The 22,395-nt window shown below is 46.6% G+C and overlaps 1 protein-coding gene and 1 pseudogene across 5 annotated transcripts in view; both read left to right on the top strand.

The window, feature by feature from the left end:
- Window positions 1-22,395, top strand: part of THADA (THADA armadillo repeat containing) — a 1,252,206-nt gene that overhangs the window by 486,473 nt on the left and 743,338 nt on the right. The window lies entirely within an intron of this gene.
- LOC134912520 (5S ribosomal RNA) lies at window positions 2,108-2,226 on the top strand (annotated as a pseudogene).

Raw genomic sequence — 22,395 nt, 5'->3', positions numbered from 1 at the left:
ATGGATTCCCTTCCCTGCATGTGTTTTTTTTATATATATATTCATGTAAATGTTACATTTATTCTTGCTGTGAAGGCTTTGGAAGGGCAGGGAGACAGTGGATGGTAGTGAGTGACAGGGAAAGGCAAAAGGTGGCAGTGGAAGAGAGGTTGAGGCAGTGGCAGGCAAGGAGATGCAGGCGGTGACAATGTAGAGGCACTGGGTGATAGGGGTTGGCAGAGTGAGACAGGGTGGCAGATGGTTAGTAGTGAGAGGCAGAGGGTGTGACACTGGAGAGGAAGTGGGTGACTAGGGAAAAGCAGAGGGAGGTATAGGTTAATGGGGAGGCAGTGTGTGATGAGGATGGCAGTGGGGGACAGGGGAATGGCAAAGGGTGACCAGAAGAATGGAAGAGGGTGACTAGGGAGAAGCAGAGGGTGACAAGGAGAGCCATAGGTTGGCAAGGGAAGGCAGTGTGTGACAGGGATGACATGGAGTGGCAGGGGGTAGCAGTGGGAGAGAGGTTTAGGGAGTGGTTGGCATGTAGAGGAAGAGGGTGACTAGGGAGAGACAGTGGGTGTCAGGTGGAGGCAGGGGGTGAGGGGGATGGCAGAGTGAGACATAAGGTGACTAGGTAGAGGCAGAAGGAGGCATAGGGTAACACGGGGAGGCAGAGGGTAGTGTGGCAGGAGTAGGCAGAGGTTGACAGTTGGATAGCAGAGGATGACTAGGGAAAGGCAGAGGAGGCATACGGTAACAGGGAGGCAGAGTGTGGTGGAGGGAGGCAGTGGGAGGACAGGAGAATGGGGTGACAGGATGGCAGAGGATGATTAGGGAGAGGCATAGGTTGGCAGGGGGATGCAATGGGTAATGGAGATGGCACTGGGTGACGGGATAATAGAGGGTGGCAGTGGGAAGCAATGGGTGACAGGGAGGCAGTAGGTAATGGGGATGGAAGAGAGCGGCAGAAGGTGACTAGGGAGAGGCAGTGGGTGTTCAGAGTTTTATCCTGTTCCCTCACTACATCCTACACTGTGTGCTTCCCTGTTCTCCCCATCCACAGACACATCCCATATAGTCTGTGCACAGTGCTCCTCTCCATTACCATCCTGCTCCACTGTTGCTGCTTCCTGGTGACACCACCACCCCCATGCTGCACTATCTTACAAGATGTTCTTCACAGACTCAGAGTCCTGCTCACTGCTCCTAGTTCCTCTTAGACTTATATCGCTGAATGCAAATGAATGTCCCATTTGCCACAAATGCACCCTTGGGAACCATAGGTAGGGATAGGGGAGACGGCGAGGCATATTTCTCTTTTGCTTTTATAATCTTTTGTTATCTTGTCCCTTAATCTAATGCAGTAGACCCCACACAGTTCACGTTTTGCAGGTAACCCGGCAGGAGCACAGGTGTATTCATTACTAACTGACACACTTTAAAAGGTTGAATAAACAAGAAAGAGCAGAAGACTCTTAAAACGTCAGTAATGTATTAATAAAGATAAAATAATGATAATGTGTAGATATAGCATAAGAGAAATGTATATCAGGAAGGGATGTCAATATTATCCACAAAATGTATTGGAAACATGAAATATTGCAGATTCCTCTGATTAGTGATTACAATGATTATAATATATGTAATATAGGAGGATAGAATATCATGCCAAAACTCCAGGCCAGGTCAGTCTCCTACTAATCTACACTTTATTATTGAATTATACCACATATATAACCTAGTGGTTGGATGGCATATTTTTAGTTTGAATAGATTTCTAAGATGAAAACAATTAGTATGGAAAGAAGTTACAGAAGGTTGATCTGCTGTTAGTGTTAGGCACAGAGTCTACTGGTGCCCTGATTTCTAAAACACCTGGAATTCCCATGAGATCTCCCATCCATGTACTAACCAAGCCCAACACTGCTCAGCTTCCAAGATCGGACGGTATTGGGCGTAGACAGGTTTCCGGCTATATCTGACCCCTATCTAACAGTGACAGCACATCCGTTCTGTACTTTTTTTCTGACTATCAGTTCTGTTATACTCAAAATTATTTAACCATTTCTTGCACTTCTTTAAGTGCTAGGTGGACTCTCATTAGTGATCCCTGAGTCATCACAAGGTATACTACTACCATACCACACTGTCTACACCCAATACCGTCTGATCTTGGAAGCTAAGCAGTGTTGGGCTTGGTTAGTACCTGGATGGGAGACCTCCTGGGAATATCAGGTGTGTTAGAAATCAGGACACCATTAGACTCTGTGCCTAACACTATCAGCAGATCCACCTTCTGTAACTTCTTTCCATACTAATTGTTTTCATCTTGGAAATCTATTCAAACTAAAAATATGCCATCCACCCACTAGGTTATATATGTGTTATAATTTAATTATAAAGTGTAGAATAGTAAGAGACGGACCTGGCCTGGAGTTTTGGCGTGATATTCTAGCTTCCTATATTAGATATGTTATAAACATTGTAATAACTAATCAGAGGAATCTGCAATATTTATTGTAATTACACTGACTCCCTCTTATATTTCATCTTTCTAATCCATTTTGTGGATAATATTGACATCCCTTCCTGGTATACATTTCTCTTAGGATATATCTACACATCATCATTAATAAAAGTTAAATGTAATTAAAATATTTTATTAATCTTTATTAATACATTGGGGTACATTTACTAACATTCGTAATTTCCGAAAATAGGTCAAAGTTCAATCACGAATGACATCGACAGTGTAAAACTGCAACTTTTTGAATTTATTACGATGGATTTACTAAGCTGTCGTATTCGGGTTTTTCTTTTCTTCCGATGTCGATGTCATTCGTTTTTTTTTACCTAATTTTACGGCAGTGATTAGCAAAACACTGCCGTTTTTTTTAACAATCAATCTCGGCCGGATCTGTGTGATCCGTGCTGGGGTTCTTTTTTTTTTTTTTTTTTAATTAAACAATGTAAAATCCCAAAAAAAAATGCGTGGGGTCCCCCCTCCTAAGCATAACCAGCCTCGGGCTCTTTGAGCCGATCCTGGTTGCAGAAATATGGTAAAAAAAATGACAGGGGTTCCCCCATATTTAAGCAACCAGCATCGGGCTCTGCGCCTGGTCCTGGTCCCAAAAATACGGGGGACAAAAAGAGTAGGGGTCCCCCGTATTTTTAAAACCAGCACCGGGCTCCACTAGCTGGACAGATAATGCCACAGCCGGGGGTCACTTTTATACAGCGCCCTGCGGCCGTGGCATCAAAAATCCAACTAGTCACCCCTGGCCGGGGTACCCTGGGGGAGTGGGAACCCCTTCAATCAAGGGGTCCCCCCCCCCCAGCCACCCAAGGGCCAGGGGTGAAGCCCGAGGCTGTCCCCCCCCCATCCAATGGGCTGCGGATGGGAGGGCTGATAGCCTTTGTTGTAAAATAAAAGATATTGTTTTTAGTAGCAGTACTACAAGTCCCAGCAAGCCTCCCCCGCATGCTGGTACTTGGAGAACCACAAGTACCAGCATGCGGCGGAAAAACGGGCCCGCTGGTACCTGTAGTACTACCACTAAAAAAATACCCAAAAAAACACAAGACACACACACCGTGAAAGTATAATTTTATTACATACATACACACATACATACATACATACTTACCTTATGTTCCCACGCAGGTCGGTCCTCTTCTCCAGTAGAATCCAAGGGGTACCTGTTGAAGAAATTCTACTCACCAGATCCAGTGGTCCAGGCTCCTCGGCAAATCCAGGGTTAATCCACGTACTTGAATAAAACAAAAAAACGGTTGCCCGACCACGAACTGAAAGGTGACCCATGTTTGCACATGGGTCACCTTCCCACGAATGCCAGAAACCCACTTTGCCTTCTGGCTAAGTGGGTTTCTTCAGCCAATCAGGGAGTGCCACGTTGTAGCACTCTCCTGATCAGCTGTGTGCTCCTGTCTTCACTGACAGGCAGCACGCGGCAGTGTTACAATGTAGCGCCTATGCGCTACATTGTAACCAATGATGGGAACTTTCTGCTCAGCGGTGACGTCACTTTAGGTCAACCGCAGGGCACAAAGTTCACATCATTGGTTACAATGTAGCGCATAGGCGCTACATTGTAACACTGCCGTGTGCCGCCTGTCAGTGAGGACAGGAGCACACAGCTGATCAGTAGAGTGCTACAACGTGGCACTCCCTGATTGGCTGAAGAAACCCACTTAGCCAGAAGGCAAAGTGGGTTTCTGGCATTCGTGGGAAGGTGACCCATGTGCAAACATGGGTCACCTTTCAGTTCGTGGTCGGGCAACCGTTTTTTTGTTTTATTCAAGTACGTGGATTAACCCTGGATTTGCCGAGGAGCCTGGACCACTGGATCTGGTGAGTAGAATTTCTTCAACAGGTACCCCTTGGATTCTACTGGAGAAGAGGACCGACCTGCGTGGGAACATAAGGTAAGTATGTATGTATGTATGTGTGTATGTATGTAATAAAATTATACTTTCACGGTGTGTGTGTCTTGTGTTTTTTTGGGTATTTTTTTAGTGGTAGTACTACAGGTACCAGCGGGCCCGTTTTTCCGCCGCATGCTGGTACTTGTGGTTCTCCAAGTACCAGCATGCGGGGGAGGCTTGCTGGGACTTGTAGTACTGCTACTAAAAACAATATCTTTTATTTTACAACAAAGGCTATCAGCCCTCCCATCCGCAGCCCATTGGATGGGGGGGGACAGCCTCGGGCTTCACCCCTGGCCCTTGGGTGGCTGGGGGGGGGGGACCCCTTGATTGAAGGGGTTCCCACTCCCCCAGGGTACCCCGGCCAGGGGTGACTAGTTGGATTTTTGATGCCACGGCCGCAGGGCGCTGTATAAAAGTGACCCCCGGCTGTGGCATTATCTGTCCAGCTAGTGGAGCCCGGTGCTGGTTTTAAAAATATGGGGGACCCCTACTCTTTTTGTCCCCCGTATTTTTGGGACCAGGACCAGGCGCAGAGCCCGATGCTGGTTGCTTAAATATGGGGGAACCCCTGTCATTTTTTTCACCATATTTCTGCAACCAGGATCGGCTCAAAGAGCCCGAGGCTGGTTATGCTTAGGAGGGGGGACCCCACGCAATTTTTTTTGAAAAAATAAGCACTTTCCCACCCCTTCCCACTGATATACATGCACGGATCTCATGGATCCGTGCATGCCTATCCAATCACGAATAAAAAAAAAAGGTCTGTTTTTTTTTAGCACTTTTTTACGAGTTGTAATTTTTCACGGCAGTGTTTGTTCTTTTTTGGCTTTGCACTTCTTAGTAAATGACCGAGATTCATACTTAAACAGCCGCGTTTTGACCGATGGTGTATTCATTCGTAATTTTTTACCTGAACTTGCAAAAAATTACGAATGCCCTCATCACTGCCGTGATTAGTGTTTAGTAAATGACCGAGATTAACCGAGATGACACTTTGAAGAAAAAACGGCATCTCGGTCAAAATCGGGAGCTTAGTAAATATACCCCATTATCGTAGTTTTAAGAGTGCGCCCAAAAAAGAGTCTTCTTCTCTGTCTTGTTTATTCAATTGTTTCCACTGACTCAGGGTGCACCGCCTAATATAAAACCAAGGAATAGTTACCTTAGGACTTGTTATTTAGGTCTTTTTCAAATTATATATGATGAATCTCCACTTGTGCTGAATCCAACACATCTATTCTTTCACTTTAAAAGGTCCACAGATGGAGATAATTATGTCACTTGTGATTCTTTGAGGAGACCTGCACTGTGTGGGGTCCTGAGGACCGAGTTTGAGAACCTGTGATCTAGTGGATCTCTGTATGATGGAGCGAAATGGCTCCTTTTTTTTGTTTTTGTTATAATGATTCTATGTATCATTAGTATCATTATACCACTGGTTCCCAAGTGGTATCCGGTCTTTAGGTCGACAAGTATTGGTCAACGTGGTCAATAGGTCGACATAACAAAGGTCGACATGAGTTTTTCAAAAAATGTGCTAATTTTTTTACTTTTTCATACTTTACGATCCACGTGGACTACGATTGGGAATAGTAACCTGTGCCAAGTGCAGAGATAGTGGATTGAGGCACCTTGCCCTAAGCATGGTGAGCAAAGCGAGCCATTCGAGGGAACGCGGTGCACTAATTGGGGTTCCAGGTCACTTAACGAAGAAAGTAGCACTAAACAAATATAAAAAAACGCATGTCGACCTTATCCATGTTGACCTAATGACTGTGTGGACCTACAGTATTTCAGACTGTCGATCAATAGTGGTCGACCTAATGACTGTCGACCCCATGATCCACACCCTTCCCAAACATGGTCCTCAAGGCACTCTAACAGTGCAGGTTTTAGGGATATCCTTGCTTGTGCACTGATGGTATAATCAAACTGTCTGAAGTACTAATTAAGTCACAGGTGCCTTAGCATGGGTATCCTTAAAACCTGAACTGTTGGGGTGCCTTGAGAAACACTGCATTATACTATTATGTATCTTTTTGTCATATGTACTTGCATTATTGGGGGTAATTCAGAGTTGATCTCAGCAACAAATTTGTTAGCAGTTGGGCAAAACCATGTGCACTGCAGGTGGAGCAGATATAACATGTGCAGAGAGAGTTCGATTTGGGTGGGTTATTTTGTTTCTGTGCAGGGTAAATACTGTCTGCTTTATTTTTACACTGCTATTTAGATTTCAGTTTGAACACACCCAACCAAACCTATCTCTCTCTGCACATGTTATATCTGCCCCCCCCCCCCCCCCCCCCCCTGCAGTGCACATGGTTTTGCCCAACTGCTAACAAATTTTCTGCTGCGATCAACTCTGAATTACCCCCATTGTTCATTGTGTTGTCTGCTTATATGACACTTGATGCTTCAATAAACCTTGTTGGTAGAGAAGCCTGGGCCACTTGATTTCAATTGCCCCCCAGGCTAAAAGTTGCCAGCCAGACCCTGGTTTTCTGCCACCCTGATACTTATTTCAGTGTCGTCTGCTGATGCAGAAATGTTTATATACACTGTACTTGTCCTATGGTGTCTTGAACTATAGGTGCATACACACTTGCAGAGAAAGTAAACGACGTCGCTCATTTTCACCCTTCCTGAGTGACGTCTTTTACTTTCCCGGCAAGTGTGTATGCCGCTGAAGACAAGCGATGCGCAGCCCACGGGTCATTAACGACCCTCGCTGTCGGCCGTGCATGCAGCTCAATTTGGGCTGTCGTCCAAAAGCTGCCTGCCCTGCCGCGGCTTGACGTCACTGAGCGATTTGGTCATCATATCGCTCTGTGTATGCACTGGCCGGGAGGGGGAAACACTAGGCAACGTCACTCATAGAGCACATTGCTTTGTGTGTACCCACCTTATAAGTCACAGTTTTCTTGTTTTGCTTATTTATGAACTTTGTAATTGGGCACTGCAGAACCCCTTACAAATAAAGGATAATAATAATACCAACTGTATCTGAATGACTCAAGGTAACTTCAGGCTCTTTTCTAACACATTTTCTGTCCTACCCCTCAGTTTTATGAAACAGCAGTGAAAGGGTGAATTGTGGGCCTCACCCGCAGTGAGGTTAAAACCCTCTGCACGGTTTCCTAGTTGTTATGCACCGAAGAACAGCAAATAATCTCACTGTGGGAGTGCACAGGGAGAGGAATGGTGCATGCTCCCATTTATACTCACTCACCTACATACACTCCTAACATCTGTTGCTCATAAAATCTTTATGCTCCCAAGACCTTAAGCCATGAGTTATTGCTTTTCCACTGTCACGTCTTTGGACAGATTAGACCTGGTGCCATGGTACCCTTCGAACCTTTTCCCCTTCTCTCCAGGAAAATACGCCAAGTGCCAAGGAGAGGCATTGACAACCTGTACGCGAAATTAATGTTTTGTTTTTATATCTTTGCTTAGGGGAGAAGCAACTCCCATGTGTTCCCAGGTTACGGATTGTGCTTATTAAAGCATAAATCACTATTTTCCAGATACCCGCATCTATATAACTCAATGGAGTGTGCAATTCTTATATTAAAAAGAAAAACGATTAACCTGAATAGAGTATTTTTCTAATTTATACCGTTCTATCTCTCTTTGTATATGTATGTAAGTATGTGTGCATGAACAGATATATATACACACACACACACACACACACACACACACACACACACACACACACACACACACACACACACATGGCAGTCAGGAGCCTGCAATAACCAAATGTTTATTAAGTGTGCAAAGCAATATTTCAGAGACAAGTGTGCTCATTTCTCATGTCTAGCTTGAGAATGGATCACACTTGTCTCCAAATTATTGCTTTTTGCTTGGACTATAATACTTTTACACCCTGGCAACAGGACAATATTTCTTTATTTTTGGTGAGTACCTGTTTTTTTTTTGCATTTTTCCTGTTTGTGTTTGTGTGTAAATATACAGGGTGTTTCAAAAAGATGGACCCAATTTCAAAACAATATACTTCACCATGGCAATTACACAAAAAGTTACAAACTGTTTAATGAGTTATCAAATGTTATTAACCATTTTATAAATGTTCTATGTGTCTCCCACCTGGTATAAGAACAACATCGAGACGATAGTTGAATTCGTCCCAAATGCCTTTGAGAGTCTTCTTCCACTGAAGTCACCACTGCTGTGATTTTGTTATTGAGGTCATTCAGATTAGTCGCTAACAGGGGCACAAAAACACGTTCTTTGATATGTCCCCACAAGAAAAAGATGCAAGGTGTAATGTCTGTGGATCTTGAGGGCCATGAGTGTAGAGCCAAGTCTTGGGGTCCCGTGCAACCTATGCAGCGTTAAGGCATTTAGAAAACGTCGAACCTACTCCATCTTGCTAAAAAATGAAGTCACCAGAATCTTGTTTAAGTTGTGGAAAGAGACAGTTCTGCAGCATTTCGAGATAGGTTTTATGTGGATTTTCTAATCCCTATATGCACTCATTGTGACCGTTAACTTTACCACTTAGGTGAAACCTTGCTTTATCACTAAAAGTCAAATGCTGTAAGAAGCTCTCATCCTCCATGTTCTGACATGCTTTCCATTGTCACCTGCACAACGAGTCTGTACCACTTGCAACCGGTATGGCCACCTGATTAAACATCGCCTTAACAAATACCAGACAGTCGTATGAGGGGCCCCAAGTTCTCGGCTAACATGACAAGTGGACTTGAGCTGCGCAGAAAACTCTCTTGGATTCTTATCATGTTTTCCTATGAAGTGCGTGGTTGCACTGTGTCTTCCCCTTACATAAGCAGCCTGTTTCCTCAAAGTGTCGGAGCCAACGGCGAATGCTCTTTGACATTGGCGGATCAGTGCCACAATGCAGTTGAAACGCATGCTGCACCTCAATTACAGATTCATTCTTGGAAGAGGCATCTAGTGGTAGTCATTTGGAACTCTATGCCCGATCCTTTCAAGTGGTATGAGTATAATTCATGGGCGGTTCATGGTTGCAGAGATATGGTGATTTCAAATGGGGTCCATCTTTTTGAAACACTCTGTACTATACACATTCATCACCCATGACAGGAGTAGTGAATAACATTGATTATATTGATACAATGGTTCCTGTCAAGATGTGTGGGATATATTAGACAGCAAGTGAACAGTTAGTTATTGAAGTTGATGTGTTCAGGAATAAAGGGCAATCGTAATGATCTGAGCTACTGTGACAAGTGCCAAATTGTGATGGTTAGACGACTGGGTCAGAGCTTCTCCAAAACATGTGTTGCTGGTCTGCAGTGGTTAGCACCTACCAAGGAAGGACAACCGGTGAATCGGCGAAAGGGTCGTGGACACACAAGGTAGTGTTCACTCTAGGATTTTTTTAGGGCAGGGTGCTGATCACGGGGAGGGCACATTTTTAATTCGGGAGGGCACATTTTTCAGTTAGAAGGGCAAAATTAGGTACATACTATAATGCTTGGTCCTCCCATTCTGAAATGACAAAGAATGGACAGTGCGCGCCGAAAAATTTAGGGGCTTTGTTTTTCGTGGGGAAGGGGCACGGCCACATAATAGTGGCAATTCACATTACACCACAGAGTAGTGCAGCTAATACACACTGCACCAGGTAGAACCTCCTATACACACTGCGACAGGTAGAGCACGTTATACATATTGCGCCAGATAAAGCACATTCTACACTTTGCGCCAGGCAGAGCATGTTATACACAATGCACCAGATAGAGAGCACTGAGAAACATTGCACCAGGTAGAGAGCAATGAGAAACATTGCACCAGGTAGAGAGCACGTTATACACATTGCACCAGGTAGAGAGCACTGAAAAACATTGCACCAGGTAGAGAGCACGTTATACACATTGCACCAGGTAGAGAGCACTGAGAAACATTGCACCAGGTAGAGAGCACATTATACACATTGCACCAGGTAGAGAGCACGTTATACACATTGCACCAGGTAGAGAGCACGTTATACACATTGCACCAGGTAGAGAGCACGTTATACACATTGCACCAGGTAGAGAGCACGTTATACACATTGCACCAGGTAGAGAGCACTGAGAAACATTGCACCAGGTAGAGAGCACTGAGAAACATTGCACCAGGTAGAGAGCACTGAGAAACATTGCACCAGGTAGAGAGCACTGAGACACACTGCACCAGGTAGAGAGCACTGAGAAACTTTGCACCAGGTAGAGAGCACTGAGACACACTGCACCAGGTAGAGAGCAGTGAGACACATTGCACCAGGTAGAGAGCACTGAGACACACTGCACCAGGTAGAAAGCACTGAGACACACTGCACCAGGTAGAGAGCACTGAGAAACTTTGCACCAGGTATAGAGCACTGAGACACACTGCACCAGGTAGAGAGCACTGAGACACACTGCACCAGGTAGAGAGCACTGAGACACACTGCACCAGGTAGAGAGCACTGAGACACACTGCACCAGGTAGAGAGCACTGAGACACACTGCGCCAGGTAGAGAGCACTGAGACACACTACACCAGGTAGAAAGCACTGAGACACACTGCACCAGGTAGAGAGCACTGAGACACACTGCACCAGGTAGAAAGCACTGAGACACACTGCACCAGGTAGAGAGCACTGAGAAACTTTGCACCAGGTAGAGAGCACTGAGAAACATTGCACCAGGTAGAGAGCACTGAGAAACATTGCACCAGGTAGAGAGCACTGAGACACACTGCACCAGGTAGAGAGCACTGAGAAACTTTGCACCAGGTAGAGAGCACTGAGACACACTGCACCAGGTAGAGAGCACTGAGACACATTGCACCAGGTAGAGAGCACTGAGACACACTGCACCAGGTAGAAAGCACTGAGACACACTGCACCAGGTAGAGAGCACTGAGAAACTTTGCACCAGGTATAGAGCACTGAGACACACTGCACCAGGTAGAGAGCACTGAGACACACTGCACCAGGTAGAGAGCACTGAGACACACTGCACCAGGTAGAGAGCACTGAGACACACTGCACCAGGTAGAGAGCACTGAGACACACTGCGCCAGGTAGAGAGCACTGAGACACACTACACCAGGTAGAAAGCACTGAGACACACTGCACCAGGTAGAGAGCACTGAGACACACTGCACCAGGTAGAAAGCACTGAGACACACTGCACCAGGTAGAGAGCACTGAGAAACTTTGCACCAGGTAGAGAGCACGTTATACACATTGCACCAGGTAGAGAGCACTGAGACACACTGCACCAGGTAGAGAGCACTGAGAAACTTTGCACCAGGTAGAGAGCACTGAGAAACTTTGCACCAGGTAGAGAGCACTGAGACACACTGCACCAGGTAGAGAGCACTGAGACACACTGCACCAGGTAGAAAGCACTGAGACACATTGCACCAGGTAGAGAGCACTGAGACACACTGCACCAGGTAGGGCACATTTTTTATCTCTGCTTTTTTTGTGCCAATTTTACTTACTGGGGGCTGATGCTGCGGGAGTTGATCGCGCTGGTCCCCCCTCACACACCGCGGAGCTGGTTGAAAATGGCCACCACACTGATCCATGCACACAGAGGAGGGAGGGCTGGGTTTGCCTCGGCGGGAGAAGCAAACCCAGCCCTCCTTAGCTTACCAGATCCCCTTCAGCCAGTGTATCAGCGCGACAAGCCTAAGGCAGCTGCAGGGGGCAGTGACAGCGCGGCGGGACAGAGCGGCGGGGAGGAGCAGGGGGCAGTGACAGCGCGATGTGTCAGAGCGGCAGGGAGGAGCAGGGGGCAGTGACAGCGCGATGTGACAGAGCGGCGGGGAGGAGCAGGGGGCAGTGACAGCGCGATGTGACAGAGCGGCGGGGAGGAGCAGGGGGCAGTGACAGCGCGATGTGACAGAGCGGCAGGGAGGAGCAGGAGGCAGTGACAGCGCGATGTGACAGAGCGGCGGGGAGGAGCAGGGCGCAGTGACAGAGCGGCGGGGAGGAGCAGGGGGCAGTGACAGCGCGATGTGACAGAGCGGCGGGGAGGAGCAGGGGGCAGTGACAGCGCAATGTGACAGCGGCGGGGAGGAGCAGGGGGCAGTAACAGCGCGATGTGACAGAGCGGAGGGGAGGAGCAGGGGGCAGTAACAGCGCGATGTGACAGAGCGGCGAGGAGGAGCAGGGGGCAGTAACAGCGCGATGTGACAGAGCGGCGGGGAGGAGCAGGGGGCAGTGACAGAGCGGCGGGAAGGAGCAGGGGGCAGTGACAGCGCGATGTGACAGAGCGGCGGGGAGGAGCAGGGGGCAGTGACAGCGCGATGTGACAGAGCGGCGGGGAGGAGCAGGGGGCAGTGACAGCGCAATGTGACAGAGCGGCGGGGAGGAGCAGGGGGCAGTGACAGCGCACCCGGCACGGCGGTGAGTAGGCAGTCCTTTAGTAATCAGCAGGGCGGGCACAAACGGGCAGGGCGCATTCTGCCACTCAGAAAAGGGGCAGGGCGCAGCGCCCCGTGAAAGAAGGCTAGAGTGAACACTAACAAGGCTCATTGATGTGTGTGAGGAGAGAAGGCTAGCCTGGTCCAGTCCCACAGCCGAGCTAATGTAGCACAAATTGCTGAAAACGTTAAAGCTGGCTATGGGGGCTATTCGGAGATGGATGCAGATCTTGCTTCCACAGCAAAATCTGCGTCCATTTACTCACATGCTGTGGGCCACCAAGCATGCGTGTTGTTGTGCCGCCCCACGATGCGTTTGTAATTTAATTGTGAACGCATTGAATAGAGGACGGCCCCTGGCTGTGCAGGCAGGCTGTCCAGCGCCATCTTTTGTTTCGCATCGGCTGCGTGTGACATCACACAGCCGCCCTGAAAATGCTCTAGACACACCTGCAGTCGACAAACCGCTCCCTTAAAATGCCACGTCGACACCCCCCTTCCCCCCTGATGGCCGCTGCTGTCAATCACCAGGATGTGGATCGCTTGGTGAAGGGTCGCACATGCGAACAATGGGGCTAATTCAGACTTGATTGTTGCTGTGCGGTTTCGCACAGCGGGCGATCGTGTCTGAACTGCGGATATGCATGCGCCGCAGTGCGCATCTTCATGTCAGAGATGCTGTCAGCATCTCAGCCCAGCGATCGCCTCTGCCTGATTGATAGGCAGAGGCGTTCGCTGGGCGAGGGGGGGCAGGCCTGTGGCTGGTCGCCATTTGGGGGCGCAGTTTGGGCAACGCAAGCGTGCCCGGACCGTGCGGGGGGCGGGCCGCAGCGGCTGCGTGATATCACACGCGCAGGGAGCTGCTTATCAAGTACAAAAGCATTGCCGCTGTGCAATGCTTTTGTACTTGTGCGGGGGGCAAGGGGGTAGGGCCTGACATGCGGGGAGGACTAGCCCCATGCTGGGCGTCCCCCCGCATGTTAGAGTAAATGGTCGTAGATGTGCTACATTTAGCACATCTACGATCAACTCTGAATTCCCCCCACTAGCCACTGCACATGCGCAGACCCGATGCCAGCTATGATAGAAAGGTGTCAGAATACACAGTGCATTGCAGCTTGAGTACAGGGTTGTATGGCTGCAGACCCATCAGAGTGTCCTTGCTGACCTCTGTCCACCACTAAAAGTTCATATAGTGGGCACGTAAGCATTAGAACTGGACCATGGAGCAGTGGGAAGGTGTGAATTGTGGGCCTCACCCGCAGTGAGGTAAAACCCCTGTTTTCTTTTTTTTATCATGTGGACGGCATGTGTAAGGCCACCTCCCGATGCGTCCACAATTAGATTGCAGACACATCGGAACCAAGGTTGACCCCTGGCTGCGCTGTCAGGCGGTCGGCCTCCATGTTTTTTTAATCGGAGTGCCTGTTTGTGATGTCACTCAGCCGCCTGGAAAATGGTCCCGGTCCACACCCGTTCTAAACCCCCAATGCTGCATTTCCGCCCACGAACGCCCGCCGCTGTCAGTCTCATTGCAGTCGCATTCATTGGGGTTGTGACCACAATGTGTGGGGTCGGCAAACTGTGCTGCGGATCGCATCAGCAGCTGGGTCTGAATGTGTCTGAATGAATGACCCCATTTGTGTCAAATACACAGGACACCTTCAGGTGTCTTGTGGAGTCAATGAGTCAGTGCTGTTGTGGCGGCATGAGGGGGACCTACTCATTATTAGGCTGGTGGCGTTAATGTTATGGCTGATCGGTGTATAGGTGTGTGTAGAATATCTATCTATCTATCTATCTATCTATCTATCTATCTATCTATCTATCTATCTATCTATCTGTCTATCTAGTTACATATACATTTGTGTTTATATATTTCCTGTATAGTGTATAGTCGTTCCTTTGTAGCAGGTTTGCCAAGTTTTTCTGTTCTATTTAGCAGCTCATTATACAAATCCAATGCTATACTATTAAGCCAATAATTGTGTGCATGTAGTGAGCGATGTATGACATGCTGTGCAGACAGGCTGCTGTTAGGTCAGGTAAGTACCTGGCACAGAAAATCTCAGTCACTCTTAGCATGCGGTTACAGCTGCTATTGTGAAGCATTCTCTTTTTATGTGACACATAAGCAGAACCTGGAAGACATTGCACAGCATATATTATTTTTACCATACAGCAGCTTTTTCAGAAATGCCTATCATTACAGTACGTATATTAAAATGTAACATCTGCTTAAACCATTTCTCAGAGTGCTCTGTCTTGGATAATATCCTTGCGGAAGATGTGTGTATGGTTTCTAAGGAGGGGAGTCACAGTGGTGGATGAATGATTTTACTTTTATTTACATTTCTTTGTTTGCAGGCTTATTTTCATTAGTTGGGCATGTTATCTTGCATTCAATCATTCCTATCTGATGTAAGGCAATAGCAGTATTTAACCCTTGGATAATGCAGTTTCCTGGTCCCCAATGACAAATAAGGGACCTCTCAGAAGTTTCTGCAAATCACACAGATTTATTTCATACATCACTCTTGTTTTCAAGTACAAATCTCTGACAAAACTTACTTGGCACAGTAACCGCTTTCTAGCTGTCTAGCGTGTTGGGTAAGGGTGGATACTTAAGCATACCTCCCAACTGTCCTGATTTTGGCGGTACAGTCCCGTTTTTCTGGGACTGTCCTGCTGTCCCACTTGCGGGTCGCAGTGTCCTGCGGTTGGGGGGGGCAGTTGGGAGACCTCTCTCATTCGCTGCAGCTGTGAATAGACTGGGAGAGAGGGACAGGGGACATGCCAGTAGCTCACAGAGCGCTTGGCATGCTCCCCACAGCCGCGAAAACAGGTGCGTGATCCGCGATCATGGCACTTCTGCAAGGCCCTGCCCCCTACCCACAAGGCCACGCCCCCTATTTTCAGAGGCACGCCTCTGTATCCCGCCTTCCAACTTTCTAGAGATGGGAGGTATGCTTATGTTGTATTTAACTTGTATTAGCTATCTGAGAGTTATATAGTTTAATAGTGATAGTATTACAGTTTAATATGTATGGTCACTTTTTCCTTCCTCTCTTTCTGGCTTCTACACACAGGCATTAAAACAATAACACTAGTTAGGCCAATGCTGGCCATACATTAGGACGACAAGCATCCAATCCGATTCCATCATACGATTACCCTTCAATCCCCCGGAAGCCCCTGGCATACGATTTGGAATTTGTGTATATGATGAAGCATACAATCTATCAATCGATTGTGTGCCTCACAAAAAGCATGTGATCACCTGGAAGGAAATGCCAGTCAAAAATTATGCTGATCGTATACAATGCATTGTATGTGTATAAAACAAGGTACAATGTGCATTACGACAGATAATATGGGCTGCACATATGATCTCAGGATGCGACATTCGACCCACGGGGTCGCGCATCGCATCCATCCCCAAAACATGTATGATGTGCACACAGTGCATCATACGACGCCACTAAATCGTACATTCGTACACGATTTCGACCTAGTGTATGGTCAGCAGACATCTTACACAAAGCCGTGTACGGTGCCTTTGTTTTTATTTAATGGAAGTTTGTTCTGAAGGTTTCTCTGCTGCTGGGTGTGCTATAAAGGAGGTAACAGGACAAATGCAGAAACGGATGGGAGTTATGCTTATAGTGTGTACCTAGCAGTAGTCAGTGATTGGTTGGTGATGCCACAGAGTGATCACAGTGCAGTCACATAGTCTGTGTAGCAGGTTAGTCTGTGATTGGTTGGTGATGCCACAGAGTGAGCACAGTGCAGTCACATAGTCTGTGTAGCAGGTTAGTCTGTGATTGGTTGGTGATGCCACAGAGTGAGCACAGTGCAGTGACATAGTCTGTGCAGCAGGTTAGTCTGTGATTGGTTGGTGATGTCACAGTGAGCACAGTGCAGTCACAGTCTGTGTAGCAGGAAAGTCTGTGATTGGTTGGTGATGACACAGAGTGAGCACAGTGCAGTCACATAGTCTGTGCAGCAGGTTAGTCTGTGATTGGTTGGTGATGTCACAGTGAGCACAGTGCAGTCCCACAGTCTGTGTAGCAGGTTAGTCTGTGATTGGTTGGTGATGTCACAGAGTGAGTACAGTGCAGTCACACAATCTGTGTAGCAGGTTAGTCTGTGATTGGTTGGTGACGTCACAGAGTGAGTACAGTGCAGTCCCACAGTCTGTGTAGCAGGTTAGTCAGTGATTTTGTGGTGATGTCACAGAGTGAGCACAGTGCAGTCACGAGGCTTGATTATGAAATTTGTTTGTGACTGGATGGTAATGTCTGAAAGTGAAAGCAGGGAGTTACACAGCCTATGGTGGAGATAAATCTATGATTGGACCTTCATAGAGATGTGCGCAACTGGGTTTGGAATCATTCCTTTTGAATCCTGTACTTTCGCATTTGTTCCAGCTGCTGTTCTAAAAACTGAGGTCAGCATGCTGTAAAACACTCTGTGTATGCTGCAGATGCTACAATACTATCACCATGCACTACAAGATCTACAAATACAGAGCAATACTTGGCACAGGGGGTGATTTTTTTCCTCAAATACTGCTTTCTTCTTACCCTTCCATACCAGACATCGGTCATGAGGCCAACAGAGACAAAAGAGAAGATAGATATTTTGGGAGCAATTCAATTGTTTTGTTGATGCCCAAACATAATGGGCACCCAGCGGAGCTATTCAATTGTGGCCCCCCCTGTGTGCGCACCTATTAGTACTATGTTTAGCTGCACATTCTGTAAGCGAAAATGTGTCCCCCAGCTGAATGCACGCCCGATTGGAACAGCAATTGAATTGCTTAGTTGGGTGCCATCTAGTGTCAGCCGCAGCAACCAACAATTGAATCGTTACCTTTGTGTTTATTTCCCACAGACATCTACCTTTCATACTAAGTGATATTCAATGGGTGATAGGGAAAGTTGATGACGAGGTTGGAGAAGTGATGTCTGGGCACCATGATCCGCCTACCCCACAGCTGCACCCAAACACTTCTTGTCACATTGCCTCTACTGTACGTGTTTATTTCCAGTGCGAAACCTCCCTCTAGGCTGCCAGTCATCCTTAGGACCTCCCACTTTTCATTTGCTGTGCTGGTCTGACCTAACATTGGTACAAGGCCATCAACGGGCAATGGACAACCGCAGTTCAGTCACACCGTCTCGAGGCGGTATTCTATTACATACACTACTGTACTGCACGGTAAAACAGACTTTTTAGCCCGATAGTACTATTATAGATCATTTTTACTGTGCAGTAAATTACTCATTAAAAAAATGGAGTCTCCTAGGTCGGCCTATCGGGGAATACATTAGCTACGGTAATTCACCACACTAATGGGATACCACCCTCTGTGGCAGTTTGGTCTGTTGTGATATCGCACAACAACTACTGTGCAGTTAGACAGTGAAGGTACCAGGGGGTGATTCAGACCTGATTGCTGGGCTGCTAACTTTGCTGTCCTGCGTTCAGATAGTCACCGCCCCCAGGGGGAGTGTAAATTCCTCGTGCAAGTGTGTGATCCCATGTGTACGCCAAGCTGCAAAAATCCACTTTGTGCAGTGTCTGCACAGCCCAGGCCTTACTCCTACACTGCGATCAAAACATGCTGATCGGGGCCAGAGCGGACGTCAGACACCATTCCTGAAAACGCTTGGGCACGCCTGTTTTTTTCCAAACACTCCCAGTTACCACCCACAATCGGCTTCCTCCTGTCAATCACCTTGCGAACGCCAGTGGGATCGGATTTTTCGCACCATCTCGTCGCTGACCGGCGATGCCCTTTGTTGTTGTCCGCCGTGCATGCGCATTGCAGTGCATACACTTGCGTAGTTAGTACCTGATCGCGTACTGTGCGAAAACGCACAGCAGCGATCAGGTATGAATCAGGCCCCAAGTTAGTATGTGATAGGGATGGTGATGTCATAGAATGAGCATAGGGCAGTCACACAGTGTATGTAGCATGTTTGTCTGTGATTGGGCGATGATTTGGGCAGTACGGATGGTGTAATCGTTAGCTTTACTTCCTCACAGCACTGAGGTCATGAGTTCGATTCCCACCATGGCCCTAACTCTGCGGAGTTTGTATATTCTCCCCGTACTTGTGTGGGTTTCCTCTGAGTACTCCGGTTTCCTCCCACAATCCCAAAAATATACTGGCAGGTTAATTGGCTCCCAACAAAAATTAACCCTAGCTTGAATGTGTCTGTGTGTACATGTGATAGGGAATATATATTGTAAGCTCCACTGGGGCAGGGACTGATGTGAGTTAGAGATGTGCGTGTTTTGTGTTTTGGTTCTAATTCCACTTTCGTGTTTTGATTTTTGCTTGGTTTTGCCAAAACCACCCTTTCGTGTTTTGGTTTTGGATCGGATGATTTTTGGGAAAAAAACATAAAAACAGCTAAAATCACAGAATTTGGGGGTAATTTTGCTCCTACGGTATTATTAACCTCAATAATTATCATTTCCACTCATTTCCAGTCTATTCTGAACACCTCACACCTCACAATATTGTTTTTAGGCCAAAAGGTTGCACCGAGGTTGCTGGATGACTAAGCTAAGCGACACAAGTGGACAACACAAACACCTGGCCCATCTAGGCGTGGCACTGCAGTGGCAGACAGGAGGGCAGATATAAAAAAAAAGGCCCCAAACAGCACATCATGCAAAGAAGAAAAAGAATTGCAATGAGGTAGTTGTATGACTAAGCCAAGCGACACAAACAGTTGGCCCATCTAGGAGTGGCACTGCAGTGGCAGACAGGAGGGCAGATATAAAAAAAAGGCCCATAACAGCATATGATGCAAAGAAGAAAAAAAGGTGCACCGAGGTTGCTGTATGACTAAGCTAAGCGGTCCACGGACAGCATCTCCAGCACGCTCCAGTCATTTAAAAAAAATTCTGCAATTGGTGGACTTATACGGCAGTACCCCTGGACTCATACGGCAGTGTCACACCGGATGGCACTTTTCAAAAACTAGGCCCCAAACAGCACTGCGCTGCGGAATATGTGTGCGCTATATAAATAACTGGAAATAATAATAATAATAATTTCACAGGATGAGTACAGTGCAGCCACATGGTCTTTGCATACAGTTAGTCTGTAACAGAATGGTGATGCCTCAGAGTGAGCACAGTGCAGTCGATTATATGGCTGGAAGATGAGGCACATTTCACAGCACCTAATGGAAAGATGGACAACAGATGGTCCTAGGGAGCCCCGGCTCCTTCCTGCTTTATTGTCCATTTAGTTTATAGCTTGTAACACTTGTGAAATGAGAGCTAATTTGCTATTAATGATAGGCCTCACTTTCTCTTATTAAATGTATTGTGTTAAGTTATTACTGAGACTTAAGCTGTGTACACACGGTGAGATCTTTGTTTTTGATTTTGACTATATAGTGGAAATCGCAAAGGTGTCGGCCACCTTGCAATCCCAATTCGATCCCGATGCGCACTCCAGCTGGGTCAGTATCGCAAGGCTAGATAGACTGTGCAGGCAAGTCAATCTTGACTATATAGTGTACTTTCTAGTACAAAGTATAGTCAAAATTGGCACTTAGTCAAAATCGTACATATTCAAAATCGGTGATTCTGGCCCCTGGGGGAGTTTAAGGTAAATCGCATAGTCAATACCTCACCGTGTGTATGCACTTTAAAGGTAGTGTTTGCCCTTTGTAACACCTATATGGCACTGTGTATGGGAACCAATTTGATGACTCCAGATTTGTCTGACTGGCTTCTGTGTTCTACTGTAAATTAAAATGTCAGTCAGTCTTGCTGTAGCTGTATTGGGGAATTACTGTATGTTTCAAATTAATATTAAACTAGAGGCGAGGGACTGTGACTTGTTCACTAAACCTTTGAAATCCTCTGGACATCTGGATTTTGTTTCATTGCTTTTTTACCAAGGTTAAACGTGCTTGTTTTGGTGCTCATTCTTTGTCTGTGTCTCTTAGTTTTGAATGAGTGGTGAAAGAACCTGGAGCCAGTTTGTCAGAATGATATCACCATAGACCCAGTATTTCAGGAGAGTGGGCTGATCTTCGGGGAGGTAGGGACCTGTTCCCACTCCAGTCCTAGGGTTATGTTACTGATTGGGCCTCCATGATGGTAGGATGGGCTTATTGGAAAGCAGTAAGCCACAGACTGTGAGTTAGATAGTGGGAGAAACTGAGAGCCCCAGCAGTGCTGGTTAGTAATATGAGGCTTCATCTACTTGTGTAGGAAGATTCTTGTGAATTCCATCTGTATATATACTACATACACCCATGTGGATCTCCATCTGCTGTGCCACTGGTTACCTAAGTCTCTTGTAGGGGCCCATTTATTAATAAATATTTGCTGGCTATTCCCCTAAAATATGGTGGCCAATCCGGGGATCGGTTGTATCACGGAATTTTGGCCTAAAATTGGCTGGGATGGAATCCTGGGATTGGAGCTTTCAATCCCGGGATTTGGGCCAATGCTTTTTTTTTTTTTTTTTTTTGTTTATTTAATTTTCAAGTTATACAGGGTTATATTAGCCCCCCACAACAGGTGGGGAGAGTATATCCGTAAAACAACATTATACCTAGAGCAGAGATATAATCTAAAAACAGAGATCATGGGGTTCACATATTGAAAAAACATCATGTTGATAATAAAGGAAATAGAGATAAAGTATACACCGAGAGCGACCAAAGCACTTTGATTAATCAGGAACCAAAAAAAGAAAAAGAAAAAAACAATCTCGTGGCTGTAACAGTAGAGAGAAGAAGGATAAAGAGAAAGCAAGAAAAGAGAAAAGAGGAGAGGGGAAAGACGAAGAAAGTATAGAGTAGGGAGCAATGCATTTTTTAAAATGTTAGACAGCATCTGAGCCGGTTCAGCATTCGGTTTAGATGCTGCCCATCTCTCCCTGCCCCCGGTCTGTGCTGTGTGATTTTAGAGGTCACACAGCACAGTCCATGCCGCCGGCCGGAATGCCCGCACCAGCCGTCCAGACCCGCCGACAGCTCTGTCACCCAGACCTGCCGGCTAGATCCGCCAACAGCTTCGCCGATTTTTTTCTTCCCCTAGCCAATCCTGGTTGTCCTGGGAATCACGGGATTGACCGTTTTTCAATCCCAAATTCTGAGAATGAAAAAAACGGCCCGGCATTGGCCTCCCTACTAGAAAACACCCGTGTTTGGGGATATCCGCAAATATTTAGAATCACCCGTATATGTATGAAGGTGATAACGCTGCAGAGATACTGGAGATATCAGCTGCCATCCCTCCATTTCCGACAGCAGCTGCAGCCCCTATAGGTTTCTATGGAGGATGCGATGCTGTCAGATTTACCATGCTCCAGAATGCAATTTTGGGAGTTAATATTGCGCCCAGATCGCAAATGTGATTATTGATACATTAACCCCCAAATGTTAATTATTAAAAATGCGTTTGAATGAAAAGTACATTTTTAAAACCTTTATTTGTGGTCCTCCAATAAGTTTTCATATAATAGTTTTCCTTCTATTTTTTGTACCCCAACTAAATGTCAGC

Source organism: Pseudophryne corroboree, chromosome 4 (assembly GCF_028390025.1).
Source record: "Pseudophryne corroboree isolate aPseCor3 chromosome 4, aPseCor3.hap2, whole genome shotgun sequence".
NCBI lineage: Eukaryota > Metazoa > Chordata > Amphibia > Anura > Myobatrachidae > Pseudophryne > Pseudophryne corroboree.
The sequence above is the reverse complement of the archived record's forward strand: the minus strand, read 5'-3'. Positions and strand labels throughout refer to the sequence as shown.